The 18224-nt window shown below is 43.9% G+C and overlaps 1 protein-coding gene across 2 annotated transcripts in view; it reads left to right on the top strand.

The window, feature by feature from the left end:
- DHRSX (dehydrogenase/reductase X-linked) overlaps positions 1 to 18224 on the top strand; it is a 474272-nt gene that overhangs the window by 140503 nt on the left and 315545 nt on the right. The window lies entirely within an intron of this gene.

Here is an 18224-nt window from a genome sequence, read left to right as displayed (position 1 = left end):
GTATAGTGCTATGTACCTTTAACTCCTTGGGGATGGAGGGCGTACCTATACGCCCTCAGCCCGCTCCCTGACGGGCCCGGCCGGGACCCGTGGCTAATAGCGCGTGGCATTGATCGCGGTGCCGCGCGCTATTAACCATTTCAACTATTCAACTTTGAACGCTGCATCTAAAGTGAAAGTAAAGCAGTGTCGGTTAGCTCAGGGTGCTGTTCGGGATCGCCGCGGTGAAATCGCGGCATCCCGAACAGCTGTAAAGACAGCAGGAGGGTCCCTACCTTCCTCCATCCTGTCCAATCGCCAAATGACTGCTCAGTGTCTGAGATCCAGGCATGAGCAATCAAGCGGCAGAATCACTGATCAGTGGTTTCCTGTGAGAAACCAATGATCAATGTAAAAGATCAGTGTTCGCAGTGTTATAGCCCCCTATGGGATCAAAAAGTCCAATCAATACATAAATGGTACCTCAGTAAAGTTCAGATCACAGCGCAAAAAATGAGCCCTCATATCGCCCCATACGGAGAAAAATAAAAAAGTTATATGTGTCAGAATATGACAATTTTAAACATATAAATTTTCCTGCATGTAGTTATGATTTTTTCCATAAGTACGACAAAATCAAACCTATATAAGTAGGGTATCAATTTAATTGTATGGACCTACAGAATAAACAAAAGGTGTAATTTTTACTGAAAAATTTACTACGTAGAAACGGAAGCCCCCAAAATTTACAAAATGGCATTTTTTCTTCAATTTTGTCGCACAATGATTTTTTTTCCGTTTCGCCGTAGATTTTTGGGTAAAATGACTGATGTCATTACAAAGTAGAAATTGTGGCGCAAAAAAATAAGCCATCATATGGATTTTTAGCTGCAAAATGGAAAGGGTTATGATTTTTAAAAGGTAAGGAGGAAAAAATGAAAGTTCAAAAACTGGAAAACCCTCCGTTTCCAAGGGGTTAAGTAATGTTGCTATGCATTGTAACCAAGGAAGGTACCAGTGAGATGTGACTTATGGGACCCCTCCTGAGTCTCCCACTTATAAACCCTGGTTGGAGCTAGTTCAGTCTCTTAGTCCCAGTCTTTGCTGAGTACAGTGAGGTCAAGTCCTGAGAGAGAGTGTGTGGTGTCCCAAGGAGGCCTGAAGCCTACCACGCAGCCAGCCACACATCCAAAAGTCCACTGCCCTGCAGGTGAATGCCAAAACCTGGTAAGCTACAAATGGGGTGAAGTCTGTCAAGTCAGTCCCAGTCAAGATTAATCTGTGTCAAGTCAGCGTGGCCCTGCATCAAATTGTCCAAGTCCACTACAAGTCCCAGCGAGCCCTGAGATCTCTGAAATCACTGGTCACCTCCTGGAGTCTGGCTGATCTGTTAAGACTGTTACACCTGTCTAACTCAGTAAAGCTGCCGTTGTTCCGTAACTTGGCGTTGGAGTCATTATTTGCCCCCGTGCCTAACCCAGGATCCAGCGGTATACCTTTGGGTGGTGTAGAGGATAAAACACGCCATGGCATCACGAACACAAGGGGTTAATGCCATCTGCCTCTAGGGTAATTCAATCTGCGCTCATCACACCCTCACCACACATATAGCAGTTCATTTTTGTGATCGGTTGGGGACTAAACACTCACAGCCCAACCGGTAAAACTTATTAACAGGTCAAAAGTTTTTTTTTTATTCACCGGTACACTTTACCTGACGCTTAAAAAAAACTTTTGTCATGTCCTCGAGAGATGTCAAAAGTTTAGATCTGACATAGAAAAGGTGCAGCTGACCAAGACAATCTCATAGACTTAAATTGTAAGTTTGACTTGCGTAGTGGGCTCTTATCCTAGTGCCAGCCATCGGTCATGGTTTGAACACTCATCAAAACTTTTGACAATATGTCAAATATACAATGTCAAGACTTTTCTAAAGTATCAGTGCTCATTTAAGGCACACACAGGCTGAGTTCTTAAGGAGCTAAGTTCCCGAAGGATACAGTGATGCAAACATGACTTCCGGATGTAAATGTTTATTTTATTAGGAAAAGGCAATAAGTCATAGGTACACACCTCTGGCAATGACTTGTCACCCATATTAACCAATGATCAGCAAGCTGACTGTGACAATTCACTACCATCTAGTACGTCTTTTATGTTCTTTTCAGACAAAACTATGATAAGACGAACAAGCAGAAGTCTAAGGGGGAAATTTATCAAAACTTGGAATCTGATTGGTTGCTATGGGCAACTGCTCCACTGTTCCTCTGCTTTAAAAAAATTAATTTCCCTATAGGAACTTCCTACATACAGTTCATTTCTTCAACATCCACTCCTGGATTTTCAAAATAGAATATGCAGAACTGCATCAATACAGTAGTGTGTGAACAATACAGACATATGATCACCCTTACCAATTACTTGGTGGAAGAGGCCCTGGCACTCAGGCAAGTACCCCAGTCCCCTCAAGGTTTACTTGTACTTGTCCTTTCCAATGTCGTACCATTTGTAGTGGTGGCACAAAGTGTGGTCCAAATTAAGGGAAGAGGGCAACGATTGCACCGCTGCAACTAAGGGCCCATGCACACTAGGGAAATTGAGCCATTTAAGAGATTCAGACATTTGAGCACCAATTTTGAAAGATGACTATCGTGCACATTGCTGTATGTCATTTTAAAATAATTGTCAACTTTGGAGGTACCCTTACAATCATGATTAAAGAATACATGACTGGAAAAATTCTAATAAAAATTCATATCTTGATACATTTTGGAGGGGGGCATAGAGGGAGATTCATCAAGACCTGTGCGGAGGAAAAGGTGACCAACTGCCCATAGTAACTGGTCAACTTTCCTTGCCCTCTGCACAAGTTTTAATGAATCTTCACCATAATGCCACAAAAACTAAACTGTGTTTTTAAGCCCAAAAAAAAGAGTGTAAACAGTATTTGTAAACAAAGCCTAAGAATGTGAACATGACAACTGGTTTGGGTCATTTTAAAGGGGTTTTCTAAGATTAAGCTATGTCTCCCTGATGCCAAGTTATGCATGGTGTCAACTTGTATTACCTTTCTGGGGTTGATAATGCCATTTTTTTCTATTCCCATGACCGCCTGCAGACTGTGCAGAGATCACGACAGCAGGGGACGCTTTCAGAGATGGCATGGCGGAATGTACAGATGGGCCGCACCTGTTATAAGGGTGATGACTTGTCGGGGGAAGACAAGCTAACTTGCTAAAAGGCTTGAGATGACAGTCATCCCTAGTGCACAAGAATAGAGAGGCATTGAGGGCATGAAAATGTAAAAAAATGGCACAATCCACCTCAGACAGGTAATACAAGTGTACTGCAGCCATAGACACTTATCCCCTATCTGCAGAACCCCCTGCGATCTCCCATACGGGCACCCGGCATTACCACGGCTCTGCGTGGCTAATGCACGTGTCGACCGAGATGGACGACAGGCCCCCTCCATACAGCTCTATGGGAGAGGCAGGGATGCACGAACGCTGCATCTCCGCCTCTCATAGACATACATGGAGGGAACGTGTCGGCCGCGGCATCATGCGGCAGACATGCCATCTCCAGGGGAGAGCCATGGCAGAGTCGGGGCCCCATACAGGAGATCGTGTGGGGTCCCAGCATTCAGATCCCCCCGCGATCAGACACTTATCCCCTATCCTGCGGATGAGGGATAAGTGTCTATGGCTGCAGATCTCCTTTCATTGACACTACACATTAATCGGCATTTGGGGCACATAGCTTGAAACTAAAAAAATACCGGAATACCATTTTAAAGGGGTACTCCGGTGGAAAACTATATATATTTTTTTAATCAACTGGTGCCAGAAAGTTAAATAGGTTTGTAAATTACCTCTATTTAAAAATATGAATCCTTCTAGTACTTATCAGCTGCTGTATACTAAAGAGGAAGTAGAGTTGTTCTTTTCTATCTGACCATAGTGCTCTCTGCTGACACCTCTGTCTGTGTCAGGAACTGTCCAGCAAATCTCCATAGCAAACCTATACTGCTCTGACAGGAGCATGATGTGTGCTCCCCTTCCTGGTTCGCTGTGGTCAAAACGTCACACTGCAGAATAGCTGCAGCGATGTCCCACCTTAGCCAAGATTGGCTGAGCAGCAATGTAAAGTAATGAGCCTTCATCCTGGTACCAGGGCTCAATACATCACATTGCTGCTCAGTTAAACCCCGGACCGAGGCAGGACATTGCTGCGGCCAGCGATTTACTGAGCCGCAGCGTGACGCATTGACCACAGGGAACCAGGGCCCGCAGCGGGACAATGGAGGCACTGAAGGAGTGGTGGGAGGTAAGTAAATATATATATTTATTTCATAATAGGTAGACTGTGACTTAAAAAAAAAACCTCTATCTCGGAGTACTACTTTAAGTCTAAATATAAATACTTGAAAACTAGGGGACTAATTTTCTTCAAGGCATAAAAATGCCCTAAAAAGCAACATTAAAAAACTTGCTATTTTTGCTTGCAGCATAATCATATTTTTGAGCCTCAAAGTACACTGCATAAACACAGCCTTAGGGTGAATTCACACTGCATTCTTGTCTATGTTACAGTACAATTAATTTGGCTGTATGCAAAAACCTAGTGAACTACACAGCACTTGGCATTAACATTTTTTTTCTTATTATTTTTTTTAAACTTATTTAACCCCTTAAGGTTTTTCCATTTTTGCACTTTTGTTTTTTCTTCCTTCATAACTACATGCAGGAAATTTATACATTTAAAATTGTCATCTTCTGACCCCTATAACTTTTTTTGTTTTACAGCGTATGGGGCGGTATGAGGGCTAATTTTTTGCGCCGTGATCTGAAGTTTTTAGCGGTACCATTTTTGTATTGATCGGACTTTTTGATCGCTTTTTATTAATTTTTCATGATATAAAAAGTGATCACAAATGCACTATTTTGGACTTTGGATATTTTTTGCGCGCACGCCATTGACCGTGTGGTTTAATTAATGATGTATTTTTATAATTCGGACACTTCCCCTTAGGGAAGGGGTTAAATGATCTTTATTCACTTTTTATTCACCCTCTAGTGGCAATAAAACTAAATGCCCTGATCTTTAACATTGTTCAATGGTTTCTCAGGCACTGAGCAGTCATTCGGCGATCGGACACCAGGAGGCAAGGTAGGAGACCCTCCTGCTGTCTTTTCGGGATGCCGCGATTTCGCCACGGCGATCCCGAACAGCCACCTGAGCTAACCGGCAACGTTTTACTTTCACTATAGACATGGCGTTCAACTTTGAATGCTGCATCTAAAGGGTTAATAGCGCGTGGCACCGCGATCAGTGCCGTGCGCTATTAGCCACATGTTCTAAAACGGGAGGCCAAGCGTTATAGAATGGGAGCGGACTCAGGACGTTCAGGTACAGGGGTTAAATTATAACATGTATTATATTTATATTACATATACTGTATAGTACTACTGTATTTAACCCCTTAAGGACCAGGCCATTTTACACCTTAGGACCAGAGCGTTTTTTGCACATCTGACCACTGTCACTTTAAACATTAATAGCTCTGGAATGCTTTTAGTTATCATTCTGATTCCGAGATTGTTATTTTGTGGTAACTTGCATCCTTTGTTGGTGAAAAATCCCAAAATTTGATGAAAAATTAGAAAATTTTGCATTTTTCTAACTTTGAAGCTCTCTGCTTGTAAGGAAAATGGATATTCAAAATATTTTTTTTTATTCACATTTCCAATATGTCTACTCTATGTTTGAATCATAAAATTGACGTGTTTTTACTTTTGGAAGACATCAGAGGGCTTCAAAGTTCAGCAGCAATTTTCCAATTTTTCACAAAATTTTCAAACTCACTATTTTTCAGGGACCAGTTCAGGTTTGAAGTGGATTTGAAGGGTCTTCATATTAGAAATACCCCACAAATGACCCCATTATAAAAACTGCACCCCCCAAAGTATTCAAAATTACATTTAGTAAGTGTTTTAACCCTTTAGGTGTTTCACAGGAATAGCAGCAAAGTGAAGGAGAAAATTCACAATCTTCATTTTTAACATTCGCATGTTCTTGTAAACCCAATTTTTGAATTTTTATAATGGGTAAAAGGAGAAAATGTATACTAATATTTGTAGCCCAATTTCTCTCGAGTAAGGACATACCTCATATGTCTATGTAAATTGTTCCGCGGGCGCAGTAGAGGGCTCAGAAACGAAGGGGATTTTGGAGAGTACGTTTTTCAGAAATGGTTTTTGGGGGGCATGTTGCATTTAGGAAGCCCCTATGGTGCCAGAACAGCAAAAAAAACAAACACATGGCATACCATTTTGGAAACTAGACCCCTTGGGGAACGTAACAAGGAATAAAGTGAGCCTTAATACCCCACAGGTGTTTCACGACTTTTGCATATGTAAAAAGAAAAATTTGTTTTCACTAAAATGTGTGTTTCCCCCCAAATTACACATTTTTGCAAGGGTTAATAGCAGAAAATACCCCCCAAAATGTGTAACTCCATCTCTTCTGAGTTTGGAGGTACCCCATAAGTTGACCTGAAGTGCACTAAGAGCGAACTACAATGCTCAGAAGAGGAGGAGCACCATTGAGCTTTTGGAAAGAAAATTTGTTTGGAATGGTAGTCAGGGGCCAAGTGCATTTACAAAGCCCCCCGTGGTGCCAGAACAGTGGACCCCCCCCACATGTGACCCTATTCACAGAATTTAATAAGTGGTGCAGTGAGCATTTACACCCCACTGGCGTTTGACAGATATTTGGAACAGTGGGCTGTGCAAATGGAAAATTAAATTTTTCATTTTCACGGATCACTGTTCCAAAAATCTGTCAGACAACTGTGGGGCGTAAATGCTCACTGTACCCCTTATTACATTACATGAGGGGTGTAGTTGGGGTCACATGTGGGGGGTCCATTGTTCCGGTACCATGGGGGCTTTGTAAACACAAGTGGCCTTCAATTCCAGACAAATTTTCTCTTCAAAATCCCAATGGCGCTCCTTCTCTTCTGAGAATTGTAGTGCACCCATAGAGCACTTTACATCCACATATGGGGTATTTTCTTACTCAGAAGAAATGGGGTTACAAATTTTAGGGGGGCTTTTTTTATTTTCCCTTGTGAAAATGAAAAATTTAGAGTGACACCAGCATTTTAGTGAAAAAATTTTTTTTTTCATTTTCCCATCCAACTTCAATGAAAATTTGTAAAACACCTGTGAGGTGTTCAGGCTCACTATACCCCTTGTTACATTCCGTGAGGGGTGTCCTTTCCAAAATAGGGTCACATGTGGGTATTTATTTTTTTTTGGGTTTATGTCAGAACCGCTGTAAAATCAGCCACCCCTGTGCAAATCACCAATTTAGGCCTCAAATGTACATGGTGCGCTCTCACTCCTGAGCCTTATTGTGCGTCCGCAGAGCATTTTACGCCCACATATGGGGTATTTCCGTACTCAGGAGAAATTGCGTTACAAATTTTGGGGGTCTTTTTTTCCTTTTACCTCTCGTGAAAATAAAAAGTAAAGGACAACACCAGCACATTAGTGTAAAAAAAATTTTTTTTTTACACTAACAGGCCGGTGTAGACTCCAACTTTTCTTTTTCATAAGGGGTAAAAGGAAAAAAAAGCCCCCAAAATTAGTTGTGCAATTTCTCTCGAGTACGGAGATACCCCATATGTGGCACTAAACTGTTTCCTTGAAATACGACAGGGCTCTGAAGTGAGAGAGCGCCATGCACATTTGAGGACTAAATTAGGGATTGCACAGGGGTGGACATAGGGGTATTCTACGCCAGTGATTCCCAAACAGGGTGCCTCCAGCTGTTGCTAAACTCCCAGCATGCCTGGACAGTCAGTGGCTGTCCGGAAATGCTGTGAGTTGTTGTTTTGCAACAGCTGGAGGCTCCGTTTTGGAAACACTGACGTACAATACGTTTTTTATTTTTATTGGGGGGACAGTGTAAGGGGGTGTAAATGTAGTGTTTTACCCTTTATTATGTGTTAGTGTAGTGTAGTGTTTTTAGGGTACGTTCACACTGGCGGAGCTCATACTTGAAGTAGTAAACTTACTGTAAACCCGCCAGTGTGAACATACCCTGTACGTTCACATGAGGGGGCAAACCTCCAGCTGTTTCAAAACTACAACTCCCAGCATGTACTGACAGACCGTGCATGCTGGGAGTTGTACTTTTGCAACAGCTGGAGGCACACTGATTGGAAAACCTTCAGTTAGGTTCTGTTACCTAACTCAGTATTTTCCAACCAGTGTGCCTCCAGCTGTTGCAAAACTTGAACTTCCAGCATGTACTGATCGCCGAAAGGCATGCTGCGAGATGTAGTTATGCAACAGCTGGAGGTATGCAACTACAACTCCCAGCATGCCGAGTCAGCTATTTGCTGTTTATGCATGCTGGGAGTTGCAGTTTTGCAACATCTGGAGAGCTATAGTTTAGAGACCACTGCACAGTGGTCTCCAAACTGTGGACCTCCAGATGTTGAAAAATTACAACTCCCAGCATGCCCAGACAGCAAACTGGTATGTGGGTATGCTATCAGTTGCAGTTTTGCAAGATCTGGAGGTGCACAGTATAGAGATCACTGTGCAGTGGTCTCAAACTGTAGACCTCCAGCTGTTGCAAAACTGCAACTCCCAGCATGCATAAACAGCTCTCTGGGCATGCTGGGAGTTGTAGTTTTGCAACATCTGGAGGGTTACAGTTTAGAGACCACTATAGTGGTCTCAGACTGTAGCCCTCCAGATGTTGCTAAGTAACTCGCCGGCTTCCGTCGGATCCTCTTCTTCCGCCGATTGACGCCCGCTACCACCGCTGATCGTCGCCCACTGCCGTCACCGATGGGTAAGTGGATCTTCGGCGCCGGTCCCTGTCGGTTTCCCTGTCCTGCCCCGCCTATTGTGGGTGGGCAGAACGGGGAAACTGAAAGTAAACCCCTTCGCCCCCGATCAGCTATTGGTGGTCGCGTCTAGACCACCAATAGCAGAGATAGGAGGGGTGGCACCTCTGCCACCTCACTCCTATTGCTTCAAGGGGAGAGTGGGTGTCTAGGACATCCACGATCCCCTTTATTTTCCGGGTCACTATAGACCTGTATGACCTGGAATAGCAGCAAATCGCAAGTGTGAGCTCACTTGCAATTTGACCCCCTAGGCATTTGCGCGGGGTGCCTGCTGATAGATATCAGCAGTCACCCTGGCCCGATACAGGTACACCCTTGGTCCTTAAGTACCAGGGAGCAAAGGCGTACCTGTACGCCCCTGGTCCTTAAGGGGTTAATAACATAGTACTAATCAGAAGAACGATCCTGCAAGACCTCTGGTCGCCAGAAGACACCTTAAAATGGTATATAAACCATGCGTGGTATACCCATAGGGGGAGATTTATCAAAGCGGTCTATGTTCGGCATCAATATAGACCAAACTACAGAGGGTTAGGCTGGTCTACTGTGCACCTAATTTATCAAAAGTGGCACGGCTCTTGATAAATTCTGCACACAGACTTCAAGATCTACAGTACAGACCAAAAGTTTGGACACACCTTCTCATTCAAAGAGTTTTCTTTATTTTCATGACTTCATGAAAATTGTAGATTCACACTGAAGGCATCAAAACTGTAAATTAACATATGTGGAATTATAAACATAACAAAAAAGTGTGAAACAACTGAAAATATGTCATATTCTAGGTTCTTCAAAGTAGCCACCTTTTGCTTTGATTACTGCTTTGCACACTCTTGGCATTCTCTTGATGAGCTTCAAGAGGTAGTCACCTGAAATGGTCTTCCAACAGTCTTGAAGGAGTTCCCAGAGATGCTTAGCACTTGTTGGCTCTTTTGCCTTCATTGGGTTCAGGTCTGGTGACTGTGGAGGCCAGGTCATCTGGCGCAGCACCCCATCACTCTCCTTCTTGGTCAAATAGCCCTTACACAGCCTGGAGGTGTGTTTGGGGTCATTGTCCTGTTGAAAAATAAATGATGGTCCAACTAAACACAAACCGGATGGAATAGCATGCCGCTGCAAGATGCTGTGGTAGCCATTCTGGTCCAGTATGCCTTCAAGTTTGAATAAATCCCCAACAGTGTCACCAGCAAAGCACCCCCACACCATCACACCTCCTCCTCTATGCTTCAAGGTGGGAACCAGGCATGTAGAGTCCATCCGTTCACCTTTTCTGCGTCACACAAAGACACGGTGGTTGGAACCAAAGATCTCAAATTTGTACTCATCAGACCAAAGCACAGATTTCCACTGGTCTAATATCCATTCCTTGTGTTCTTTAGCCCAAACAAGTCTCTTCTGCTTGTTTCCTGTCCTTAGCAGTGGTTTCCTAACAGATATTCTACCATGAAGGCCTGATTCACACAGTCTTCTCTTAACAGTTGTTCTAGAGATGTGTCTGCTGCTAGAACTCTGTGTGGCATTGACCTGGTCTCTAATCTGAGCTGCTGTTAACCTGTGATTTCTGAGGCTGGTGACTCGGTTGAACTTAACCTCCGCAGCAGAGGTGACTCTTGGTCTTCCTTTCCTGGGGCGGTCCACATATGAGCCAGTTTCTTTGTAGCTCTTGATGGTTTTTGTGACTGCACTTGGGGACACTTTCCACCTAGAATATGACATTTTCAGTTTTTTCACATTTTTTTGTTATGTCTATAATTCCACATGTGTTAATTCATAGTTTTGATGCTTTCAGTGTGAATCTACAATTTTCATAGTCAAGAAAATAAAGAAAACTCTTTGAATGAGGTGTGTCCAAACTTTTGGTCTGTACTGTATGCTTCAGCCTGTATTTAAACCTGCCCCAGGATAGTCTGACATTTCGGTGTACTTTAAGCCGATGCAACTTGTCGCCGAGAAGTCGTTATTGATAAATTCAGCACCAATGCATTTTTTTTAAATCCTTTGATAAATCTCCCCCATAGATTTTTACTATGTAAAGGTTACCAGAAGCATGTCAGGTTGGACCTGTTTTTGTCCCCTGTACATTTGTGTATGATTTTTTTGTGGGATAGTAAGGTTCTGCACAAAAAACTGTGCTGTGGAATACATTTTTTCCCCATAAAAGTATATTAGTGATGTTTTTTCCTTGTTTTATCGTTTACATTTAAAAAATAAATAAAATAAATCAAGTATACATTTAACTTGTTAAGAATGAAGAGCGCACTGGTTCACCCTTGTCCCCTGGTACTTAAGGGCCAAGAGCGTACCTGTTCGCCCTGAGTACTTAAGCGGCTTTGAAGCAAGCACAGGAACTACGCTCGCTTCAGAACAGTGAGTGTCAGCTACTATCCCGCAGCTGCCGGTCATTTAAATGCCGTGATCAATGCCAATTAAGGTTTCTAAAGTGAAACAAAAAATCTCTGGTAGCTCACGGAACCCCCGCAACATGATTGCAGGGGTTCCGTGACCTAAAACGCAAGAGGAGGGTCCCCTTACCTGCCTCGTGCCGCCGATTTACTGATGTAGCCTATATCAGGGATCACCGATCACACTGTGTAATGCTATGCCATAGGCATAGCAGTATAGAGTAAATGCAATCTAATGATTGCATATCAAAGTCCCCTATGTGGATTTAAAAAGTGTAAAAAATATATATAGTTTCTAAAATTATATAAAATCCCCCCCCCCTTAATAAAAAATGTAGTTACCCTTATTTTCCGTACAACAAAAATAGAGAAACATAGCCGAACATTCACCATTTGTATTTTTATGTACTTGCTTCTCAGCATAACTTCAAAAACTAACAGGTTGTTAGTATATATTTTGATCAAAAGGTACAAGCCCACTTGCACATCAGAGTGGGTCCCTAGTCTAACACTGGCGTACCACCGGGCGGTGACCACTGCCTCCAAGACACCAAGCCCACAGGGGGAATTACCCAATGGCTCTGCAGCCCCACGGCTGCCCAACCAAGCCCCTGGCTACTTTTTGATAAAAATATATACCAACAACCTGTTTTTGAAATGATGCTGAGAAGCAAGTAGATTAAAATACAAATGGTGGATGTGCGGCTGTTTCTCTATTTTTGTTGTACATTGTAGTCTCTCCCCTCTTCAATGGCCAGCACTCTACTCCACCCGTTCAGCATACCGTATATACTCGAGTATAAGCAGAGTTTTTCAGCACGATATTTCGTGCTGAAAACAACCCCCTCGGCTTATACTCGAGTGGACTCTCCACCCGCAGTGGTCTTCAACCTGCGGACCTCCAGAGGTTTCAAAACTACAACTCCCAGCAAGCCCGGGCAGCCATCGGCTGTCCGGGCTTGCTGGGAGTTGTAGTTTTGAAACCTCCGGAGGTCCGCAGGTTGAAGACCACTGCGGCCTTCGACATCATCCAGCCCCCTCTCACCCCCCTTTAGTTCTGTACAGTACTCACCTCCGCTCGGCGCTGGTCCGGTGCTGCAGGGCTGTCCGGAGAGGAGGTGGTCCGGTGGGATAGTGGTTCCGGGCTGCTATCTTCACCGGGGAGGCCTCTTCTAAGCGCTTCGGGCCCGGCCCCAGAATAGTCACGTTGCCTTGACAACGACGCAGAGGTACGTTCATTGCCAACGTACTTCTGCGTCATTGTCAAGGCAACGCCTCTATTCCGGGCCGGAAGCGCGGAGAAGAGGCGCCCCCAGTGAAGATAGCAGCCCGGAACCACTATCCCACCGGACCACCTCCTCTCCGGACAGCCCTGCAGGACCGGACCAGCGCAGAGCGGAGGTGAGTACTGTACAGAACTAAAGGGGGGTGAGAGGGGGCTGGATGATGCCGAAGGCCGCAGTGGTCTTCAACCTGCGGACCTCCGGAGGTTTCAAAACTACAACTCCCAGCAAGCCCGGACAGCCGATGGCTGCCCGGGCTTGCTGGGAGTTGTAGTTTTGAAACCTCTGGAGGTCCGCAGGTTGAAGACCACTGAGGGCGGATGATGAGAAGAGGATAATGAAGGGGGGGTGTGGGATGATGACAAGAGGATGATGAAGGGGGGGGGGTGGGATGATGAAGGGGGGTGGGGATGATGAAGGGGGGTGTGTGGGATGATTACAAGGGGATGATGAAGGGGGGTGGGGATGATGACAAGGGGATGATGAAGGGGGGATGTGTGGGATGATGACAAGGGGATGATGAAGGGGGGGTGTGTGGGATGATGACAAGGGGATGATGAAGGGGGGATGTGTGGGATGATGACAAGGGGATGATGAAGGGGGGATGTGTGGGATGATGACAGGTGATGATGAGGGTCTGGATGATGACAGGCGGTGATGATGATGAGGATGTTAATGACGGGTCTGGATAATGACAGGGGGGGGGGATGATGTATTTCCCACCCTAGGCTTATACTCGAGTCAATAACTTTTCCTGGGATTTTGGCTTGAAATTAGGGGTCTCGGCTTATACTCGGGTCGGCTTATACTCGAGTATATACGGTAAGTGTTTTTAATTAGCAGTAGACTGCATAAGGGTTTCCTCCTTACATTCTCCCAGCCCCCTGGTAGGGAGCACACTCTCTGGCGGCTATTGTTTCTGCATTGTCTGTGGGGTGGTGTGGCCCATAGCCAGGGGCTTGGTCAGGCCGCAGTGGGGCTGCCGGGCCACTGGGTCATTCCCCTTGTGAATTTGATGTCTCGGAGGCAGTGGTCGGAGCCCAGCCCAGCCAGTGTTAGGTTAGGGACCCACTCTGACTAGGTGGCCTTGACATGGCAAGTGGGCTTGTACTGTTTGATCAAAATGTATACTAACAACCTGTTTGTTTTTGAAATTATGCTGAGAAGCAAGAAAATCAAAATACAAATGGTGGATATGCGGCTATGTTTCTCTATTTTTGTTGTACCCTTATTTTCCCATTTCACAAAAAAATAAATCAATTTAAAAAAAGTTTACATATTTGGTATCGCCGTGTGCATAAATATCTAAACTACTAAAATATAATGTTTATGATCCCGCACGGTAAACAGCGTAAATGTAAGAAAGTATCAAAACACCAAAAATACCGATTTTTAATCACATCATTTATCAGAAATTCTTTTTATAACAAGCGCCCATCAAAGCATAAATTGTACAGATGAAAACTACAGATCATGGCCCATAAAATGAGTCCTCATACATCCCCGTATGTAAAAAAAAAAAAAAGTTATAGGGGTCACAAAAAGACAATTTTATGCACATAAATTTGTTAAAACAAAGTTTGCGTTTTTGTAAAGTAGTACAATAGAAAAACTATATAAGTCGCACTGACCTACAGAATAAAGATAACGTATAATTTTTACCATGTAGTGCACTTCGTAAAAAGCAACTCCCCCCCCCCCCCCCAAAAAAAAAAGTTGCTAAATTGTAGTTTTGTTATACATTTCCGCCCACAAATATTCATTTTTTGGTTTCATGGTACATCTTATGGTAAAATAAAAGAGGTCATTACAAAGTACAATTGGGCTCGCAAAAAACAAGTCCTCATATGGGTCTATAGGTGAAAAAATAAGAGTTAGGGATTTTAAAAAGGAGAGAAGGGGGAAAAAAAACAGAACACAAAAATGAAAATTGGCCTGGTCCTTAACCCCTTAAGGACGCAGGGTTTTTCAGTTTTTGCGTCACCAATTCTACTTTGCAGGGACATTAGTCATTTTACCCAAAAATTCACGGCGAAACGGAAAAAAACATCATTGTGCGACAAAATCGAAGAAAAAACACCATTTTGTAACTTTTGGGGCTTGCGTTTCTACGCAGTGCATATTTCGGTAAAAATGACACCTAGGTTTGATTTTGTCGTACTTCTGGAAAAAAATCAAAACTACATGCAGGAAAATGTAGATGTTTAAAAATGTCATCTTCTGACCCCTATAACTTTTTTATTTTTCCACGTACAGGGCGGTATGAGGACTCATTTTTTGCGCTGTGATCTGAAGTTTTTATTGGTAACATTTTTGTTTTGATCGGACTTTCACTTGCGGCGGTCCCGAACAGCCCGACTGAGCAGCCAGGTCACTTTCACTTCAGACGCGGCGGTCAGCTTTGATCGCCGCGTCTGAAGGGTTAATACAGGGCATCACCGCGATCGGTGATGTCCTGTATTAGCTGCGGGTCCCGGCCGTTGATAGCCGCCGGGACCGACCAGATATGCCGCGGGGACACCGCGTGACCCCGCGGCATATCGCGGGAGCCGGCGGAGGACGTACATATATGTCCTTTGTCGTTAAGGGGTTAACCCCTACAGGATCCATGACGTACTGGTACATCATGAGTCCGTTCCTGTTCATAGCGGGTCGGGCCCGGCCTCTAACAACGCCCAGCCCCTATGGGAGCTATAACATTGCAAAAAAAAAGTGCAAAAAAAAGTGAATAAAGATCATTTAACCCCTCCCCTAATAAAAGTTTCCCATTAAAAAAAAAAAAAAAAAAACTGTGTAAATAAAAATATGAATATGTGGCATCACCGAATGTGGAAATGTCAGAATTATAAAAATATATTGTTAATTAAACTGCACGGTCAATGGTGTACGCGCAAAAAAAATTTAAAGTCCAAATAGTGTTCAATAAGACCTATGAATATAAAAATGGTACCACTAAAAACTTCAGATCACGGCACAAAAAATTAGCCCTCATACCGCCCCCTCCGCAGAAAAATAAAAAAGTTATAGGGGTCAGAAAATGAAAATTTTAACCCCTTAAGGACCAAGGACGTACCGGTACGTCCTTGGTCCTGCTCCCATGACATAACGCGGGGTTACACGCTAACCACGCATCATATCACGGCGGGCCCGGCGCCATAGTGAAGCCGGGACCCGCCGCTAATAGCGCGCAGCGCCGATCGCGGCGCCGCGTGCTATTAACCCTTTAGCCGCGCGCTCAGAGCTGAGCCACGCGGCTAAAAGCGAAAGTAAAAAGTGCCGGTTAAATTAGTGGGCTGTTCGGGATAGCCGCGGCGAAATCGCGGCATCCCGAACAGCTTACAGGACAGCTGGAGGGTCCCTACCTGCCTCCTCGCTGTCCGTTCGCCGAATGACTGCTCAGTGCCTGAGATCCAGGCATGAGCAGCCAAGCGGCAGAATCATTGATCACTGGTTTCTTATGAGAAACCAGTGATCAATGATGAAGATCAGTGTGTGCAGTGTTATAGGTCCCTATGGGACCTATAACACTGCAAAAAAAAAGTGAATAAAGATCATTTAACTCCTCCCCTATTAAAAGTTTGAATCGCCCCCCTTTTCCCATAAAAAAAAAAAACACAGTGTAAATAAAAATAAACATATATGGTATCACCGCGTGCGGAAATGTCGGAATTATAAAAATATATCATTAATTAAACCGCTCGGTCAATGGCGTGCGCGCAAAAAAATTCCAAAGTCCAAAATAGTGCATTTTTGGTCACTTGGTCATAGGGGTCAGAAGATCACAATTTTAAACGTATTAATTTTCCTGCATGTAGTTATGATTTTTTCCAGAAGTACGACAAAATCAAACCTATATAAGTAGGGTATCATTTTAATCTTATGGACCTACAGAACAAAGATAAGGTGTCATTTTTACCGAAAAATGCACTACGTAGAAACGGAAGCCCCCAAAAGTTACAAAACGGCGTTTTTTTTTCTTCAATTTTGTCGCACAATGATTTTTTTTTCTGTTTCACCATAGATTTTTGGGCAAAATGACCGACGTCATTACCAAGTAGAATTGGTGGCGCAAAAAATAAGCCATCATATGGATTTTTAGGTGCAAAATTGAGAGTTATGATTTTTTAAAGGCAAGGAACAAAAAACGAAAATGCAAAAACGGAAAAAACCCCGGTCCCTAAGGGGTTAAACATATAAATTTCCCTGCATGTAGTTAGGATTTTTTCCAGAAGTGCGACAAAATCAAACCTGTATGGTATCAAGTAGGGTATCATTTTAATCGTATGGACCTACAGAATAACCAGAAGGTGTCATTTTTACCGAAAAAATGTACTGCGTAGAAACGGAAGCCCCCAAAATGATTTTTTTTCCCGTTTCGCCGTAGATTTTTGGGTAAAATGACTGATGTCATTACAAAGTAGAAAAGTAAGGAGGAAAAAATGAAAATGCAAAAAACGGAAAACCCCCGGGTCTTTAGGGGGTTAAAGGGAACCAATCATCAGATTTTACCCTATATAACGCTTGGTAAAGCATTATATAGGGTAAAATCTTTATCCTCCCCATCCCCAGGGGACGCTCCTGCCTCAGGACTGGTGAGGATATGAACTTATAAACTAGTCCCCTGGGCAGGGAGCACCACTCACCTAGTCCCGTTACTTTGTCCGGCAGCGACGGGACGCGTCGATCGCCGGCTCACCGTACAACGGGACTAGCGTTGAGCTGCGTGCTCCCTGCCAGGGACAAGTTCTAAGTTCATATCCTCACCAGTCCTGAGGACTAGGACGCGTCCCCCTGGGGATGGGGAGGATAAAGATTTTACCCTATAGAATGCTTAGCCAAGCGTTATATAGGATAGAATTTGATGATTGGGTTTCCTTTAAGGTCAAAATGGGCTTCCTCCTTAAGGGGTTAAAATGTAGGCAAACAGATAAAAACCTGCACAAACAAAAACATATGCAACACTGAGCCAAATTGGTCATGTTTTGGTACACCCCCAAGGATGCGTGTGGTACAGGGTATGTTCAAACGGTGGAATGTCTGCGATAGGAGCGCTTGTAAAGGTGTAGTCTCTATAGACAGTGGATTTCACCGGAAGAATAGACATGGTTTACTACTTTTGGAGACGACTATTATCGAAATTTCCGCTGCAGTAGTTTTCGCCGCAGAAATCTTGCCGTTTGCACTGTGCAGCAGAATCCCATTTAAATTAATGGGGCTCTTCTGCAACGGAATTTCCAAGTGGAAATTTTCCAGTGGATTCCACGCACATCCTCATTCACACAATGGAATTTCCGTCTGGAGATAACCCCGGCAGAGATACCATCTGCAGTGGGTGGCTGCTGAACATGACGGTGCTAGGACCGCCTGGCAATGCATTACCGAGCACATTCTGATGAAAGAACAAACATGTTTATTATTTCCGCACAGACTGGAGTGTGAATGGTGCTGCAGAATCCCATTGAAAGCAATGGGAAGCTGCTGCACTGTATTTTCCGCAGGGGAGCTCCGGGGCAGAGATCTGCTCAGGAATTCTGTAGTGTGAATGAGCCCTTAGTACAGCAGACTCCAGTAGTCTATCCCCACAAGCCCTGTGTAGATGCCCCCCCTACATACAGCTGGTGCTGCCCT

Source organism: Hyla sarda, chromosome 2 (assembly GCF_029499605.1).
Source record: "Hyla sarda isolate aHylSar1 chromosome 2, aHylSar1.hap1, whole genome shotgun sequence".
NCBI classification, from domain to species: Eukaryota; Metazoa; Chordata; class Amphibia; order Anura; family Hylidae; genus Hyla; species Hyla sarda.
This window is presented reverse-complemented; position numbering and strand designations above follow the sequence as displayed.